The 20128-nt window shown below is 44.6% G+C and overlaps 1 protein-coding gene across 3 annotated transcripts in view; it reads right to left on the bottom strand.

Annotated features, from left to right (window-relative positions):
• HPCAL1 (hippocalcin like 1) overlaps positions 1 to 18719 on the bottom strand; it is a 127859-nt gene extending 109140 nt beyond the window's left edge. Inside the window, exon 1 of one of the 3 annotated variants that reach the window (XM_034766504.1) lies at positions 18301 to 18719. The gene's annotated coding sequence lies outside the window, so the exon portion shown is untranslated. Of the gene's footprint in view, positions 1 to 17244; positions 17300 to 18300 lie in introns of those variants that run through there. The other 2 variants (XM_034766501.1, XM_034766502.1) reach the window with 2 other exon arrangements.
• Positions 18720 to 20128: the final 1409 nt, after the last annotated feature.

Raw genomic sequence — 20128 nt, 5'->3', positions numbered from 1 at the left:
ATCGTGGCTTAACAACCATGTAAAAGAAGCAGTGAGAGATAAAAAGACTTCCTTTAAGAAGTGGAAGTCAAATCCTAGTGAGGCAAATAGAAAGGAGCATAAATGCTGCCAAATTAAGTGCAAGAATGTAATAAGAAAAGCCAAAGAGGAGTTTGAAGAACGGCTAGCCAAAAACTCCACAGGTAATAACAAAATGTTTTTTAAGTACATCAGAAGCAGGAAGCCTGCTAAACAACCAGTGGGGCCCCTTGATGATCGAGATACAAAAGGAGCGCTTAAAGACGACAAAGTCATTGCCGAGAAACTAAATGGATTCTTTACTTCAGTCTTCATGGCTGAGGATGTTAGGGAGCTTCCCAAACCTGAGCTGGCTTTTGTAGGTGACAAATCTGAGGAAGTGTCACGGATTGAAGTGTCACGAGAGGAGGTTTTGGAATTAATTGATAAACTTAATATTAACAAGTCACCGGGACCAGATGGCATTCACCCAAGAGTTCTGAAAGAACTCAAATGTGAAGTTGCGGAACTGTTAACTAAGGTTTGTAACCTGTCCTTTAAATCGGCTTCTGTACCCAATGACTGGAAGTTAGCTAATGTAACGCCAATATTTAAAAAGGGCTCTAGAGGTGATCCCGGCAATTACAGACCGGTAAGTCTAACGTCTGTATGGGCAAATTAGTCGAAACAATAGTTAAGAATAAAATTGTCCGACACATAGAAAAACAAACTGTTGAGCAACAGTCAACATGGTTTCTGTAAAGGGAAATCGTGTCTTACTAATCTATTAGAATTCTTTGAAGGGTCAACAAACATACGGACAAGGGGGATCCAGTGGACATAGTGTACTTAGATTTCCAGAAAGCCTTTGACAAGGTCCCTCACCAAAGGCTCTTATGTAAATTAAGCTGCCATGGGATAAAGGGAAGGTCTTTTCATGGATTGAGAACTGGTTAAAAGACAGGGAACAAAGGGTAGGAATTAATGGTAAATTCTCAGAATGGAGAGGGGTAACTAGTGGTGTTCCCCAAGGGTCAGTCCTCGGACCGATCCTATTCAACTTATTCATAAATGATCTGGAGAAAGGGGTAAACAGTGAGGTGGCGAAGTTTGCAGATGATACTAAACTGCTCAAGATAGTTAAGACCAAAGCAGACTGTGAAGCACTTCAAAAAGATCTCACAAAACTAAGTGATTGGGCAACAAAATGGCAAATGAAATTTAATGTGGATAAATGTAAAGTAATGCACATTGGAAAAAATAACCCCAACTATACATACAATATGATGGGAGCTAATTTAGCTACAACAAGTCAGGAAAAAGATCTTGGAGTCATTGTGGATAGTTCTCTGAAAATGTCCACGCAGTGTGCAGAGGCGGTCAAAAAAGCAAACAGGATGTTAGGAATCATTAAAAAGGGGATAGAGAATAAGACTGAGAATATATTATTGCCCTTATATAAATCCATGGTACGCCTTCATCTCGAATACTGCGTACAGATGTGGTCTCCTCATCTCAAAAAAGATATACTGGCATTAGAAAAGGTTCAGAAAAGGGCAACTAAAATTATTAAGGGTTTGGAACAGGTCCCATGTGAGGAGAGATTAAAGAGGCTAGGACTCTTCAGCTTGGAAAAGAGGAGACTAAGGGGGATATGATAGAGGTATATAAATTCATGAGTGATGTGAAGAAAGTGAATAAGGAAAAGTTATTTACTTATTCCCATAATACAAGAACTAGGGGTCATCAAATGAAATTAATAGGCAGCAGGTTTAAAACAAATACAAGGAAGTTCTTCTTCACGCAGCACACAGTCAACTTGTGGAACTCCTTACCTGAGGAGGTTGTGAAGGCTAGGACTATAACAGAGTTTAAAAGAGAACTGGATAAATTCATGGTGGTTAAGTCCATTAATGGCTATTACCCAGGACAGGTAAGGAATGGTGTCCCTAGCCTCTGTCTGTCAGAGGGTGGCGATGGATGGCAGGAGAGAGATCACTTGATCATTGCCTGTTAGGTTCACCTGGCATTGGCCACTGTCGGTAGACAGGATACTGGGCTACATGGACCTTTGGTCTGACCCGCTACGGCCTTTCTTATGTTCTTATGACTTCCTCAGTACTACATCAGCAAAGAAGTGCTAAGCCAATATTCATAGATAACGCCAGGAGGGACAATTGTGACCGTCTAGTGAGTCTGACCTTCTGTATAAACACAGGCCACAGGACTTTCCTTAATTCATTCCTGATTGAACTTGAGCATATCTTTTAGATAAAACTTCCAATTGTGATTTAAAAATAATTGCTAGTAATGGAGAAACCACACAACCCTCAGTAAATTGTTCCGATTGTGAATTACCCTTACTGTTAAAAATTTGCTGAGCTAACTTTACTTATCTACTCCAAAAAGAATGTTAATTTCAAGTTATCATGTGATTGATCCCAACATTTAAGCAATAAGATCACAAACTGTACTAGACCCACACAGACTGTTTACAAGAGAAAGAAAGAAGCATGGAAAGTCTAATTCTCCACTATGACTAAGCATATTAAATCTAATTTTGCAGGCCTTCAAGTGTCATCATGAAATTAATTTATTTCACATAGCTATTTTTTTCCTTCCTGAATTGAAGAGGGGATTGACAAATGCCACATAATGTTTTGGCCTGACTGGGCACAAACTATTGGCTTAGAGTAAAAAGAGATAAAGGCAGTATGGGATGGAACAGTGCCAGTTATATTTACCCCATTTCCTCTTTTAATGCTAAACTCTTTCCAATAAGATTAACACAATTATATCATTATACGTTCATTGTTCAGGAAGTTTATCCTTCCCTTCCTCTTTTTATCCTCTTTCTGTTGCGTTTCCCTGCTTCACAGGATGCCAGCTATTAAAGCTATACACTGTGTGTTTGGCTGCACTATAAAGGCTTTTTTTGAGGAGGTGGGGGGGGAGCGCAAGGGGTGGCATTAACTGCAGTACAATTCATCAAGTACATCCACAGGAAAAAACAAGCCCTTTGTTAAACTAGAGTTAAGGTTGTAAATATGCATCAATAAACGTACTGGGGAAAAACATAATAGAACACACAATATTTTGAAGAGCTTGAACTTTTGAAAGACAGGACCTAAAAATTACCAAAAAAAAAAAAAAAAAAGAAAGGGTAAAATATGGGATTGTAGAGTTAAAGTACCTCGAAAACCCTTAACTCTGCCCTCATGCCCATGCTGCCCTATATATGGAGGGGCCATAAAGAAAGCCCAGTGGATTTCCCAGCCATGGAATTTGCAACATAATTTTTCACAACAGAATCTCATCTTAAAATACAATAATAATTATATAAAATAATATAAAAGTTAATATAATAATAATAATAAAGAATTATGTTTCTAATCTTTATGGTTGCAGAGAAGACCTTGAAAATGGGCAATGAGTACTGATGTACTGGTGTCTGCCAGCTCTTAAATTAGAATTTTAAAGAAAAGTCTGCTGAGAGCCTGAAACAATAGCTCCAAGAGGCAGACACTGCCCCATTCACCTCAATCATGACTCTGTTAACTCTGCAATTTCATAACCATGGAAAATGAAGTCCGTCCGTCCGTCCCTCCCCCCCCGCCACAAGATGCCATGAATTTCAGCTTCTTGACTGGGGAATTTTGCTAATTCACTGCAGCTCTCCCCTCTTGGGACCTGCCTGCAGCTGCCTCTTGCTTCCTGCTCACCCCACAAGAAGTAATTCATTGGAGTACCATGCACACTCTTTGCATTGTTCCATGGAATCAGGCAGCAGGGATTTGGGGAACCACTGCTGGAGTCCAGTTTGCAGCCAGGGAGCAGGGGCGAGCCAGATGTGCAAACTGGCGAGCTGAGCAGCCTGGAGAACAGCACTACTGGCCGGCCTGGGGAGCCAGGGAGATGAGACACTGAAGCTAGCTACAAGCTCCCCCTTCCTCAGCATACATGGGGGAGAGGTGGAGGAGAGAGGTTTGACTTGGGTGACTAGATAACATCACATGAGCTAAGGCAGATGTGGGCAGATCTCCCCCGCAGCCTCAGCACGACGCAACGCCAGCGCGCTGGGCGGCGTAGCTGGCTCTGGCTTGGCGGCTGTGAGCTCCTGCCACTTTGAGCGGCATGGTAAGGGGACGGGGGTTGGATAAGGGGCAAGAGGTTCGGGGGACAGTCAGGAGACAGGGAGCAATTGGATGGGGAAGCGGTCAGGGGATGGGGAGCAGGGGCGGTTGGATAAGCGTGGGATTCCAGGGGTGTCTGTCAGGGGATGGGGGTGTGGACAGGGGTCGGGGCAGTCAGGGGACAGGGAGCGGGGGCGTTGGATAGGGGCTGGGGTCCGAGGGGGGTCAGAAGTTCTGAGGGGGGCAGTCAGGGGGCAGAGGCCAGGCTGTTTGGGGAGGCACAGCCTTCCCTACCCGGCCCGCCATACAGTTTCGCAACTCCAATGTGGCCCTCAGGCCAAAAAGTTTGCCCACCCCTGAGCTAAGGCCTACCAAGCCAGGCTACCTAGGGAACAGCCACAAAATTGTTCATATATTTTGCATGCATCGTAAAAATAAAGTAATTGTTAAAAATAAAGATACATGAATTTTACATCATTGAGCATTTTCAGCGGGGAGCCATTCCTTTGTCTGCGAGGGAGCTTGGGAGGGATGGGAATATGGGATATTTTGTGAAGAACAAACAAACGTTGTGGAATTTAGAAGCACGTGCCACAGAATGTTGTTCCATTGTGCTGCAGAGCACACAGAGTCCTGTTTACAAGCACATTTAAGATTAAAGCGACTTCCCTCTCAATTTCTGTCTTGGAGGTTGATAAAGGGCATCAGTGACTGATTTGGGGAGTCAAGACAGTCTGAACAGCTGTTGGAGGCAAGAGGGACCAACAGCCCGGGATGAGGAAAGAATACGAGTCTGAGGGAAGAAAGAGGATGTCGGGATTAGGCTGCTGCTCGGCCACCAGCCCTCTGCCGAGCAGAAGTCTACTTGCTCCTCTCCTGGAAGCTGCAACCACTGTCTCCCCATTACCCCACTCCTCCCTGTGCAAGCTTCCTTCTCTGACTTATGGTCTGTGGGCAAGGCAAGGAATTAAGGGAGAGGAAACAGCCACTGGACCAGCTGGGGAAGGAGCAAGGATGCCTTCACCACTCTTATCTAATAGAGGGTCAAGGTGTGTGCAATAGACTGATCTGACCCCTCTACAGAATTCCCATCATCTTATTTAGGCCCCTTAGCCTGCTGCCTCTCATATAGGGTTGCCACCCATCCAGGCTTTACTCGGAGCGTCTGGTTTTTAGCTTCTGTGTCCAGGAGCCATTTAGGATTCCCAGATGCCCAGTTTTCAACCAGAAAGTCCAGTCAAAAAGGGGACCTGGCAACCCTAAATGGCACCAAACCCAAAAGTCCAGTCACCTCAGGCCTGGGGCAGGCACCGGGTCATGAACCCACACAGTCCCTGCTCAGCAGGGGATGCCTCCTACCTGCAAGCAGGTTCCTTGAGATGATCAAGCAAGTGACAGGGGTGGAGCCTTGGGGGAATCTGGTTACCAGCAATTAGAAAGGTGGCAACCCTACTCTCATACTGCAACACTACTTCCCCTGAAGCTCAAATACTGAGTCTGCTGTCCTGAACCTTAAGGGTACGTCTACACTAGAACCAGGTGTAAATTCCAGCTCGAGGAGACATCTGTGCTAGTTCAACGTGAGTTAAAAACAGCAGCACAGTCATGGCAGCACCAGCAGGGCTAGTTGTCTTGAGTTCGATCCCATCGGAGACTCCAGGTACGTATGTTGGGCAGCTGCCCCTCTTACCACTCATGCGGTCACAGCTGTGCTTCTATTTTTAGCATGCTCGCTGGATCAGAGCAAGCACAGAACTGTAATTTACACCGACTGCTTGGTGTAGGTTTACTCTTAGAGGGAGCAGCCATGGGCGCAGAGAGTGGTGATAGAATGAGGCTGCCTTAATCCTAGAGATTCTGTATCATGACATCCTAAATGCTGCTGGAAGCACTGTTTTTCTTGTACCATGGTCAATGCGGCCTCTTACTGCCTTTAAACTGGAAGCACCGGTGCTGGCTGTCAAATATTTATTGTTTAATATATATTAGAACACCAAGAGGCCCCAATCAATATGGGGTTGGGGGCATTTTGCAGGGTATAGTACAAGCACATAGGAAAACATGGAGCTTATAATCTATGATGTCCTTGTGACGGGCTGGATCACAGAAACCCTCTTGGGAACTGCCACCCGATGTGCAAAGACTACTCCTGCTTCAGTTTTCCCTGCCAGCTCAGGACTCCAGCACCCTGTCTTGCTGAGCCAGCCATTCCTGTCTGGCTCTAACACAGATCCAGGGTCCAAATCATTTGTCCCAAAGCTGCAGGTTTACCTGAAAACAGCTCACAGTAGTGTGCTTGTCTTTAGCACTCAGATGCCCAACTCCCAATGGGGTCTAAACCCAGATAAATCTGTTTTACCCTGCATAAAGCTTATGCAGGGCAAACTCATAAATTGTTCACCCTCTATAACACTGATAGAGAGATATGCACTGTTTGCTCCCTCAGGTATTAATACATACTCTGAGTTAATTACTAAATAAAAAGTGATTTTATTAAATACAGACAGTAGGATTTAAGTGGTCCACAGTAGTAACAGACAGAACAAAGTAAGTCACCAAGCAAAATAAAATAAAATGCGCAAATTTATGTCTAATAAAACTAAATACAGATAATTTCCTCACCAGTTCCAGAGCACTCCCTTTTACAGGCTAATCTCCTTTTAGCCTGGGTCCAGCAATCACTCACACCCCCTGTAGTTACTGTCCTTTGTTTCAGTCTCCTTCAAGTATCCTGGAGGGGGTGGAGAGGCTCCTTCTTTAGCCAGCTGAAGACAAAATGGAAGCGTCTCCTACGGGTTTAAATAGACTCTTGTGGGTGGGGACCCCCCTCCTATGCAAAGTCCAGCTCCAAGATGGAGTTTTGGAGTCACCTGGGCAAGTCACATGCCCCTGCATGACTCAGTCTTTACAGGCCGACGCCATTGTCCACATGGTATCTTGCATAGGGTTACCATATTTCAGCAAGCAAAAAAGAGGACGGGAGGAGCCCCACCCCCGTCCTGCCCTAGCCCTGCCCCACCCACTTCCCACCCCCCTCAGAACCATGCCCCCCGCTCCTTGTCCCTTGACTGCCCCCACCTGGGACCCCTGCCCGCCCCCTCCTGGGACCCCTGCCCTTAACTGCCCCCCAGGACTCCACCCCGTACCTAAGCCTCCCTGCCTCTTGTCCCCTGACTGCCCCCTTTTGAGACCCTCCCCCCATCCTAACTGGCCACCTAGGACCCTACCCCCTACCTGTACCCTGACTGCTCCAACCCTTATCCACACCCCCACCCCCAGACAGACCCCTGGGACTCCCATGCCCCATCCAACCACTCCCCACCCCGACAGCCCCCCCCAGAACTCCCGACCCATCTAAACCCCTCTGCTCCCTGTCCCATTGACTGCTCCGATCCCTCTCCCCACTCCTGCCCCCTGACAGCCCCCCCAAGACCACGAGACACAGATCGGAAGAGCCTCCTGTAGGGANCCCCCCCCCGTCTCTTGACTGCCCCCTCTAGAACCTCCCTGCCCCTTCTCCGACCCCCTGCCCCCCTTGTTGTTGGCCTTCGGTTCGCCTAAGGGCTCTGTGAGCTTGCTCAGGAACTGCCTGAGCCATTCTCTCGGCACACTGGGCAGCAGTGGGGGAGGAGCTCCAGACTGCCGGAGCTATCTGCGAATGCAGGGAGGGAGGGAGTGAGCTCTGCTGCAGGGGGGAGGAGGGGCTCTCTCTGGCTTTCGGAGCCCCATGTAAGTGGCACCATCCGGCTACCCTGTTAGCTGCGCGCACTCTGCATGGGGGGAAAGTCCAGTCATTAACAAATTCCCCCCAGACGCTATTTTTAGTTCAAAAATCCGGACATGTCCAGGAGAATCCGGACAAATGGTAACCCTAATCTTGCATGTCTCCAGGAAGACTTCTTATGTGGATTGGAGCATTCCAAGATGCATTGTTCTCCAAAAACCAAAAAAAAACCCACAGGAGTACTTGTGGCACCTTAGAGACTAACAAATTTATTAGAGCATAAGCTTTCGTGGACTTATGCTCTAATAAATTTGTTAGTCTAAGGTGCCACAAGTACTCCTGTTCTTTTTCCGGATACAGACCAACACGGCTGCTACTCTGAAACCTGTCATTGTTCTCCAAGTGTTTCCTGATCAGGTACTTAACCTGGCGAATTCCTTCCTAAAGAAGCTGACCAAATGCCTCCCAAAGCTTACTTAGAAACCAAGCAAGCATACAGCCCATATTCTTAACCTCAAGTAGAAAATGAAATATATACACACACACATATATACACACACACACATAGGATGAATAGATATAGTAGACCATAACCTTTACGGAGATATGTTACCTGGCACAGACAGCACAAAACATATCCCATTTATGTCATACATACATTTATAAGCACCCACTTCCCATAAAGCCTTATGGGGTACACTGTCACAGTCCTACCCTGCCAACACTTAAGCACATGCTTAATTTTAAGCACAGGAGTATTCCCACTATTTCAATTGGATTATTAAGTGTTTGCAAGATCAGGGTCTAAGTGGACAAACAGAATAGAGAAACCCATGAGTGAAATGCACACCCATGAGTAATATTTACAAAACACCACTGGCTCATGTTTTTGGGGCACTCACCTGGTTGGCTCCTAGAAGCTACTGCAATATTGATATTAAATAATCTGGGGTTTCCATACATGCACAGTAATATCTAGGGTGGAAGAAGAATTCTAAGTTTGCTCAGGAAATGCTATTCATTTTTATAGCCCTTATATGTATGGCAGGTAAGGGCTTCTGTGATGGGCCTCTCCCCATCACAAGGCAGGAAGCTAGAACTGCCACTAGCTACCCTTAGCAGACTCGACAACAGATCAGGCACCAAGCAACTAAATACAAGAAAACACAAAAATGGGAACAAAGCTAAATCTCAGCCAAATCACCCAAACACAGAACAAAATAAATGGACCCCATAACAAGCTTTGAAACTCCCCAGACTCAGGCTCTGGCATGCTACTATGGGTGAGCAAATTCCCATGCTAGGAAATCCTCAATTGAAGGTGTCCTGCTGCTAGCCAGAACAGTCAATCCTATGAATGAAAGTGATCTATAACCAATCAGGATGAGAGAGGGTCTCTCTGAGGATCAGCACTCAGACCATTCAGACTTCTAAAGATAACCACTAGCACCATGAATTGTCCCCAGCTGTGCATTAGTGCAAAGATCCGAGTAGTGGGCACTTGTGTGAGGAGCTGACAGCAGCCGGTCTCACTCAGAAAGTGGAAAGATGCCTTCGGACCTGTTGACCTGGATGTTAAAAGGATAAACCTAAGCAACATGCCATACTGGCCCCGCCTGGAGGGAACAAAGGCACAGATGAAAGTCAACCAGTGAGGAACAGTTACAGCCACTGCTGCTGGAGGGCAGGAAGAGCATGGATGCAATAAAACTCCCAGAAGACAAAACCACGTTGACAAAAAGTGGATGAATACCCTCAGTGACTGGTGCAGGCACTCTTTCAGCCTGCTCTTTTCGACCATTCCCTTGACCAACAAGCATCACTTCTACCTTACCAGGCCTCAATCCCAGCCAATCTGCTTCCATGCAGACTCCCTCTCGCGGCTGCTCAGTGAGAAAGAGAAACTCAGGAATCTGTTTTCAGTGACAGAGGCAGAGCTCTGCAATGAAGTTCACCCTGTGAATAGCAATGAGTTGATTGTGCAATCTGATCTATGAAGGCAGACCCTTACTCCTATGAATAATCCCACTGAAGTCAACTGGGCTCTGCAGGAGCACAGGGGTTCTGCCTGTACAGATCAGACTACAGAATCAGGGCCTTATTTAAGAAGAAATCGCAGCATTGGGAAAGTAAAGTGTAGGTTATATCCTAATGGAAAGGAGTCTAAATTATGTACTTTTCTTTAATATGGTAAGAACAGTCTGCTCTCCATCTGTGTATTGTCAGAGGAAAAATGTCCCTTAGAAATTATGGCTGATCTCTATGAAAGGCTGAACTTTACAATACTGTAACATAAACCAACATTCTCCAGAATGAGCACTATTTTCTCTCACTCACAATGTATGTTTCAGAGATCAGAACTGAGTGCAGAAAACAAAGTTATGTGAATTAGAAATCTTCTTGCATCATAGTAACGTCAACAGGTAGTTCTAAAGACTTGCTCCTATTCTCTTTCAGGCCCATCAACTCTGAAGGAAACAGGATTAGACTCTAAAACAATGTTTTACACAGATTTGAAAGACACCAGCCTGGGACTTACCTTTTAGAAGCAACAGCTTCAAGATAAAGCATTTGACATTGTGGTTAATAGGATTCTTCATGCTTGTGTGTTTGGCGGGGGGAGGGGAGCGGGAGAAGAGGGAAAGAGAGGTGAAACTCTTGCAGTCTATTTAGTTTAACATCCTAGGGGAAAAAAACCAAAACAAACAAACAAAAAACAACCTCCCTAATCTCCTGCAAAAACAACAACAAAAAATCAGCTACCAAGCACTTCACTGGAAGTGGATTGCCTTTAGGAAATTGAGACATTTTAAATTAAAAACGAACAACAAAAAAACCACACACCTTACACATAATACTCCTCAACTGCACAAGTGAATCTTAGGCCTTGTCTACACTAAAGGGGAAAGTCAATTTAAGCTACACAATTTGAGTTACGTGAATAGCACAACTCAAATCGACGTAGCTTAGATCTACTTACCGCAGGGTCCTCACTACTCTGTGTCAACGGGAGACGCTCTCCCGTCGACTCCCCTTCCTCTTCTCGATCTGGTGGAGTACCGGAGTCGAAGTCAGAGTGATCGGTGGTTGATTTAGTGGGTCTTCACGAGACCCACTAAATTGACCTCCTGTGGATCAATTGCTGCAGCATCAATCCCAGCTGTTATGTAGACAAGCCCTTAATTGACTTCAGTGGAGTTACTCGCAATTTACACCTATGTAAGTCAAAGGAGAATTAGGTCTGGTCTACACTTAAAAGTTAGGTCAACATAGTTACACTGCTCAGGGGTGTAAGTGCCAAAGCTATGCCGACCTAATCCTTGGTCTAGACGCAAATAGGTCAAATCGAAGAATAGCTATGCCACTATAATCCCTGCAGTATGGACTGAGACTTCTTGGTGTCTGCAGAGAGATTAAGGTCCCATCAGTGAAAAGCTGAACCATTTACTCATACTTGCTGTGCTTTACTGGCCAGTGGCACCAGTAAAAACAACATCCCACGAGGATGGGAAGGAAACATCAGCATCCTTAGCATTGGCACATGTTACAATGTTCACTTAAAAGGTTCTGACTGCATTACAGAGATTAATCACAAGGCAGCAATTTAGAAAATATCTGCATTTGAAACACTCATTATGTTATGGTATTCCCCGGGAGTGGGGGGAGGGGGGAGAAACTGGGTTCAGTCCGAGTACTTTCTGTGCCACCTATTGCACAAGATCATTAGTTTCTAAGAAAGCCCTTAGAATCCTCCTGAAGCAAAGGAACATACATAAGCTCTGAGTGCAATAAATCCCAATCCAAAAGGAAAAAACAACCAAGTGGTGTCTAATCACCACTTGCTTTCTACCATCTATTAAACCCAATTCCATGCTTATCTCGCTTCTCCTCCCCCTTCCTCTCCACCTTCTAGAATTCACACCAAAGTTCACTGCTGCTAAGGAATCCTCTCTTTCAGTGAAAAGACAACAAGGGCTTGCAATATAATCTAATATGCTTCACAGATATTAATATTTTAATTAAGTAAAATAGTAATAAATCACAATTAGACCATTTTTTAAATTCTACAACAGTTTAATAATTAAGTGTGTGAAAATGAAGTGCTAGTGGTTATAAACCCACACATAAAAACCTACCAAACACTCAAGTTTCATAACTCATGCTCTACTTTTTTAAAAACAGATCATTTTGCTACCACCAGATGACCTTTGTTCTAAGAAACGCAATGCAGTAAGTTTTGGGAAAGATTATTTACTGCTGAACACCCAATCAAAATAAGAGAAAACAAGTGACGCCCTCCAAATGAGGATCAGACTATCGGCAGTACAACTACAAGCTTTCCTCCCCCAATGGGCACAGAGCCAAGAATAGAGGAATTCCATTCACAATACACTTTACAGAACCGAAAAAAATCTTGAAACTACAGAGCAACTAAGGCGTCCATTCTGTACCAATGTGTTTGTCTGCTCAGTGTTGAGGCGAATTAAAAACATGGAAAGAAAGACTCACAATACACCCACACAGACTTGGCTTTGGGCCCCTAGAAGGCATTCTTTTTTCCTCCCCACCACCCACGCCACTGCCAGTTCTATAATGACTTAGCACAAGACACTTGCCAACTTTCAGCCAACAATAAGATACATTTCCTTAACTGAAGCCTGACCTACACCATCAATCTCTGTCAAGAGTAATGTTTGTGTTTTCAATAAATTACAACAGCCTACAACTTAATCACTAGAACTAAACACACACCAAGACATTCACAATGAAGTGTTCCTGGCTTTCTTTTCGGGTAGTAGATTGCATACACCAACATGCTTGTGTCTGGGAAAGAAAAAAAACCAAACACCTTTACAAGATGATCAGTACACTAGTTAATTTGTTACAATAGAAACAGTGTCCAAAAAAACAAAAATCACAATCTGACTTCTCAACCAGCTGCATGACCTTTAGCCCTTAAAGATGGCAAACTTGTCAGGTCATCTCACACTGTCAAACTCACTTCATACTTCTAATATTCAACCTCCCTCATAAAGTCTCCATATGTCTATACTGCACCCACTAAATGTTTTCTAATAACATTATTGGATACTTAAAAGGGACGCCATCTATTTTAAAAAGTCTTCTTTCTGAAGATGTCCATATTACTATCACGGAAATATTAGAGGCACCTTAGAGACTAACAAATTTATTTGAGCATAAGCTTTCGTGGGCTACAGCCCACTTCATCAGATGCACAGAATGGAACACACAGAAAAAAAGATATTTATACATACAGAGAACATGAAAGGGTGGAAGTAGCCATACCAACTGTAAGAGACCAATCAATTGAGATGAGCTATCACCACATCAGCCATACCATCAGGGGCTCGTTCACTTGCACATCTACCAACATGATATATGCCATCATGTGCCAGCAATGCCCCTCTGCCATATACATTGTCCGGTTTGGCCAATCTCTACGCAAAAGAATAAATGGACACAAATCTGACATCAGGAATCATAACATTCAAAAACCAGTGAGAGAACACTTAAACCTCTCTAACCACTCAGTGATAGACTTGAAAGTGGCAATTTTGCAACAAAAAAAAACTTCAAAAACAGACTCCAAAGAGACTGCTGAACTTGAATTAATATGCAAATGAGATACAATTAACTTAGGTTTAAACAGAGACTGGGAATGGTTGGGTCATTACACTAATTGAATCTATTTTCCCATGTTAAGTATCCTCACACCTTCTATGGGTCATCTCGATTATCACTTCAAAAGTTTTTTTTCCTCCTGCTGATGATAGCTCATCTCAATTGATTGGCCTATACTTCCACCCTTTCATGTTCTCTGTATGTATAAATATCTTCTTTCTGTGTGTTCCATTCTATGCATCCGATGAAGTGGGCTGTAGCCCACGAAAGCTTATGCTCAAATAAATTTGTTATTTTAAACAAGTACTCCTGTTCTTTCTGCGGATACAGACTAACACCGCTGTTACTCTGAAATCTGACAGAGACAATTATTTTTCCTGGTTTGTTTACTGCATACCCATTCAGTTACGTGACTACACCAGGGCAGTCAATCTGCTTGGCTGTCTGTACAAGTATGCTACAACAGGGGCAAGAAAACCCTTTTTAAAAATGCTATTGTAAAACCTGCAGAGGGCCTCAAAGGCAAGTGTAGGAACTGAGGCTACATTTACTTCATGCTTTTGAGTTGACTAGTTTTCAAGTAGACTCTCTCTCAGGTAGTTTGATCCAAAAAATACCGGGGTGGGTGGGAGTCTCAGTTTTCAACTAGAATGCTTCCTGCAGGAAATGTCTGATTCAGAGCAAAACACACTTTGGCTAATGTGAACTAGTAATAAGAATTCACTGAAGTACTTGGTTTCTGCTTAATCATGAAAGGATCAGACACAAAAAGGACAAGGAAGAGCTGCGTATATTAGGAAGAGAGGGAGTCACAGAGTAGCATTTGTGCTTTCTTCCAAGTTGGTAATTCAGATGCCTAAAAAACACATAGGTCTTACTAGTCACCTTATGAGTTATAAATAATACTTTTTAATAGCAATTACATCTCTCAGCCAGTGCACTCCAGAGGAATTACAGCACATCTCAGATTGTTAAATCGATTCAGCCTCAAATTCGTACCTTATAGCACCACTGAAGTACTCAAGTACAAAGGAATGCACTTTTTATTGTATATTTGAACCAACAGATCTCCTGGTTAAAAAACAACAGAATGCTAAACTTCCAGAGACCCACAAGATTTCCAGAAGAATCATTTCAGCATTTATTCTTTCAGCTGTAAATTCGGGAGGCAGACAGATATTTGACTTCAATATTTTGAATAAGAGTACTTAGATACTTTGCTATTATACTTTGAAGCAGAACATGACAACAGGCAGAAGACCTATTGGCTGGGAGACTCAATGTGTTGGTTTAGAGGATTATCATACCACCAAAAGCTTGTGAAAGCTTTTGTTCAGCAATAGACTGGCAAAGTGAAGATAAAATAAGCTTATAGATTTGTTCAACTTCAACATGCTGCCATTCTATTGTAGCATTTGGAATTTCAGACATTTAAAAAACATTTTACGCTCATTAAGGTTAAAACTAACAGCTCTGCAAACTGAAATCCTACAGTCACAGACAACCTATTGCACAGACACCTGATGCAGCATGTTACTTCATTAATACAGTCAACATGATCTGGAGATTAATTTCTGTTGGCAAGAGGTAATTTACTTAACATGAGTTAAGCTCTGTTTCTTCTCCGTGCAGCCCAACTTCAGTATACATTTTCTGATGTAGACTACGTCCAAGAGGAACTGATCCTAGATCAAAACATTTTGTTTAATACTAGAAACTGAGGGCTGAATACAGTTTTAAAAATTGATTTCTCTTGCAGTCAAGGGAAGACAGACTTTTAGTTGTTGAACTGACCTAAAGTCAGCTTTTAAGATCAACATACTCAGAAAAGCAACATCCCCAACATCAGCACATTCTACACTCGCACAGATGTACATAGGCTGTATATCCAACGCATCACTCATCACCATAACATTAAGACAAATCTACAACCCAGAAAGTTAAGCTTGAATTACTAGCACTTCTGCCCCACTCAAGTCCAAATAACGGATACATTATCTTTTTTTGGAATGTTACCATTTCTAGCCAGTGGCTCATGTGGCCCCCCTGGGGAAAAAAAACAAAACAAAAAAAAACAGTCATACCCCAACTTTAATATCATTTGGACCACAAAGTAATCTGTATTATTAATTCAGAACAATAGTACCCTGCAGTCTACCACAAGGAAAGAGCTGTTAGGATGATCAGAGGTTTCCTCATGTCTCACTAGATTAGAGCAGGTTTCAGAGTAGCAGCCGTGTTAGTCTGTATCCGCAAAAAGAACAGGAGTACTTGTGGCACCTTAGAGACTAACCTCTTAGAGACCTGTTCTTTTTGCGGATACAGACTAACACGGCTGCTACTCTGAAACCTGTCATTATGCAAGGCACTGCATTCAGCCGTATGGAGTGGAAATCTATTTAAATTTGTTAGTCTCTAAGGTGCCACAAGTACTCCTGTTCTTTTTGTAGATTAGAGCAGTTCTCAAACTTCATTGCACTATGACCCCTTTCTGACAAAAAAAAGTTACTACATGACCTGAGGAGGGGCGGGGACTAAAGTTTGAGGCCACCCAAGCCCCACCAGCTCAGGGTGAGGGGGCAGGACCCAAGCCCCAGGGTGTGGGAGCCAAAGTCCAAGGGCTTCAGACCCAGGTGGGGAGGGGGGCGGGCGGCGCTATAACCTGAGCCCTGCCACTCAGGGCTGAAGCCCTCTGGCTTTGACTTCAGCCTCAGGAGTGGGGCTCAGGCTCTGGCCCCAGGTGGTGGGGTTTGGGCTTTGCCTTCAGCCCCAGGCCACAGCAAGTCTAATACCAGCTCTGGCAACCCCATTAAAAAGGGCTTGCAACCCACTTTGGGATCCCGACCCAAAAAGTTTGAAAACTCCTGGATTAGAAGATATCTAACATTCAGTTGTTTGCATGCACCAAGGAGCCAACTGTAAGAAAAAGAACATTCAGAAGTCACAGCAATATGCTTGTGGTTCTACTCAGCTTCAGATGGTCAAAGCTGTTCCCAAAGGAGAGTAGGCAGGGCACTTCAAAGTCATAGCAGATTAATTGTTCCCATGGCTTTACTTGCCAATGACAGCAGGAAGCACTGAAGCAGTGTTGGCATGAGTATGCAAGACAGCTTTATCATGATAACGGTTTACTGAAACTCTCCATGGTCTTGCTAGAGCTGCATTTTAGGCGATAGGAGGTTTTGAGGCAGAATTACAATGAATGGCTCAGAGCCACTGGAAAATACCCTAAATATTGAGAGGAGAAAGAGGAGAGAGAGTGCATTCTCGGTCTTCATCCCCCTCTCTCCCTATTACAAGAATTACAGTCACAGGTTTTTGTTTGCAGCTAGGTATATTATACTCTGATCTCATGTCAAAGTTTATCTGTAAACATTCCTGGATGTGACAAAGTCCCAATTTAAAAAAAACAAAAACAAAACAAACATCTAGTGGTGACTAAACACCACACTGAGCATATACAGTATTTGAAGACAAAAAGGTTCCATTTCAGACACTGCATTACTTTCACTCAGGAAAGGGTTATCTGTATGGAAATTCATTGGTAAAAACATAAGTGTGCCATTTTATATATAATTTCTTGTAAATTTCAAGATTTCATAATAACCTCAAATACTCACTCTCTTTTTCTACAGATCACTAAGCAAATGACAACTCTAATGCAAATATAAATCAACAAAACCCTTTTCAGCAAAGAACCCACTAAAGTGTAAAAAGGTAACTGTTCAGATCTAGGGTCTCTCTCACCAGCCAGCCTGGCTTTTGTTTTTCTGAGCCGTCTCTTGAAGACGCCAGTAAAGGATCATAAAGACTTTCTGGAAGGACATTCTCTACAGTATGGCAAGTAGGAAGTTCCGTTTTTAAATAGTTTGTTTAAACACAGTGTAATGTTTATGCATTTGTAAGTCTGACTGGTAAAAGATTAACCATCATTAACGTGAGCCCTGGCGTTTCTGCATAACTTTAATCACCATATTTTTCTGCTAAATTAGACAATTCACATGCACGCCCACATACCCAAACACATACACACAAATATATATACACACACACCTAGGTGCGTACCTGTAGTCAGGCAGAGAAAAAAGCAGCCCTTTTCATTTCACATACCCACAGTCAGAGTAGTGGTTTAACTCTGAAATCCAAAGGGGCTGGAGAAGGAATTAAATAGTAAATCTACACTGTACAAACGCGCTCGAGAGAAGATGACTTTCGTAGATCATAAGGAAGGGTTTTGGCGAAAAAGAATGATTCATGGTGAGTTCAACAAAATGTATCATGATCTACTAGACTTAACAAAACACCACAACATTGTTAGGAAGTGACTGGAAAGACGGGTCCCCAGAACTGCTAAGGTCACAGACCAAAGGAGAAGGAGAGACTAACTCTGCTGCCTGGAACCCTGGAGGAAAGGGGAAAGGGGAAAGGAGAAAAGACCCCACCCACCCCACCTTATAGCGGCTTCCCCGGTGGGAGAACACGGCCAAAAGATGCACGCACGCACCCCACTGACAGCTGGCACCGACTGCATCGAGTTGGAGGTTTTAAACCCAAATTTATTGGAAAATCGCCGGCCGTATGAAAGGGGAGCTCAACTGTTGCAAAACCCTGCGTGCAGCCTGGTTACATTTCCCCTATTCCCAAGACTAGGAGATGAGCCGATTAACTCCCCCCACTCCTCCCCGAGAAGGGTAACGTGGAGGGGGGGCTCACAGTGGGAGAAGAGAAAACAAGCATCAAGCCGAAGGCGGGTCCCCCCCAGCAGCACGCCAAGGGGGCACAGCCACCGCTCACCGCCCTTACCAGGTCCTGGGTCTGGGCTGGTCTCGCCGCGCTCCGGCTGCCGGGGTGGGACGCTCCCTCGCCTGACCCGCGCGAAGTGAAGCGCTCGCTGCTGCTGCTGCTGCTCGGCGGCGGCCGCGGTCCCCGGAGCCGGGGCTCCGCTTCGGGCTGCGAACAGAGAAAGGCGGCGAGGAGCGAAAGAGGAAACGAGCCGCCGGCTCCTGGCAGGGGGAGGGAGCGGCAGCCGCCCTGGGACCCGCGGGGAGACTGAACTTTGCAGCCGCGGGAGGAGGGACGCTGGCCTGGCGGAGGCGGGTTGGCCAGAGCGGCGCTCTCCGCGCGGTCACTGACACTGCCCCATGCTGCGCCCCGCGCTGCCGCGGCGCAAACTCCGCGCTGGTCGCTGCCCCCGAACCCACACTGGGCGCGACGGCCTATTGGCTCCGGGAGCGGACCAACTGCGGGCAGGGGGGCGGCGCCGTCGGGCCCGCCCCGCGCACCCGCCCCTCTTTGCAGGGGAGCCGCGGGGGGCGCTGGCGGCCCGGGGAGCAGCCGGTGCCTCCTACAGCAAGAACCCGTTGGTCTCTCCCTCCCCTCCCCGCCCCACCACACCACGCTGTCCCCGGCAGGGCAGGAAGTACAGAGAAGTCCTGGAAAGTAGCGCGCGCTGCTGCGTGCGGCGGGTTAGTGCACACACAGCTGCCCCCAGACGCCACGAGCCCGGCCCGAGCAGCGCTGAGTCCTCAGCACACGTACTAACACCCAACCCCCTTTTCAGAGTTCTGGCCTACCACCTGGGGAACCGAAACAAAGCCACGTGACCTATACATTCAATCAAAAAGAACCACAAGTCTTAAATTTCCGATCTTTCTGAGTAGTCACAAACAGCCCATGAGCAAGAATTATTCGCAGAAAATTACTTTGTCATTGTGACCAAGTTTGAATAAAGGGCAAACGAGAAAATTGTTAACTGCTCCCAGATCATTTGCAACAGAAAAGGACGCTACGTTTTTGGAATAAGACCTTGGTTATTAGTTATTTCCTCAGCTCTATCCTTTGTCTTCTCTGTAACATATGAGAATGGGAGCTTTGTTTTCACTGTGCATATGTTACTAGGACACTTGAATCCTGCATCTGAATGCTAAGATCAATAGGTAAGCATGGGCATTCCCATTGTATGCACATAAGTGCCAGTTTGAGCATCCTATTACAAGATCTTATTGTCCTATTAAAGTATCTGCATTTGGAAAATTGGACCCAGTGGGTGTATTTAGCCTACTTGAACATTTTTTAAATGACATACCTGCATTAACTGCATCCTTAATACTCTCATATAGTGGTGCGGTGCAATACACAAACCACAGTGCTTTAACTGCTTTTGTATCTCACCTTTATTTTGATTTTTCTCTTCTGCTTCTTCTTCATTTTATTTCTATAGTGGGAAGAAAGAGAAGTCGAGACTAAATTAAACTCATCTGTCTCCTTCAAACTATATATTGAATTTGATTAAGCGTCAGACAACAGAAGCAGGTTCATACAGTGTTTAAACCAAATGATTCATGCAAATTAAAGTGTGTGTGTGTGTGTGTGTGAGAGAGAGAGAGAGAGAGATGCAATGCACGGTTATTTCTACTCCAGAAACATCTACTGTAATTACCTGTACTTCAGTAACAGTATTAAGACTCCTGTTAATGAATGTGATAGCACTACCTGCCCTCCTATCTTTAGAAATGATTAACTCAGGATATTAAAGGGATATGTACCTTTTAAATGACTCACTTCACATTAGAGCCATTTGCCTGCCACTGGTGAGCTTTTAGTAGCACCAGGCTTGGCTGTAATTTAGCAG

Source organism: Trachemys scripta, chromosome 3 (genome assembly GCF_013100865.1).
Source record: "Trachemys scripta elegans isolate TJP31775 chromosome 3, CAS_Tse_1.0, whole genome shotgun sequence".
In the NCBI taxonomy this organism is placed as follows: domain Eukaryota; kingdom Metazoa; phylum Chordata; order Testudines; family Emydidae; genus Trachemys; species Trachemys scripta.
Note: the sequence above shows the minus strand (reverse complement) of the source record. Positions and strands in the feature narration are given on the sequence as shown.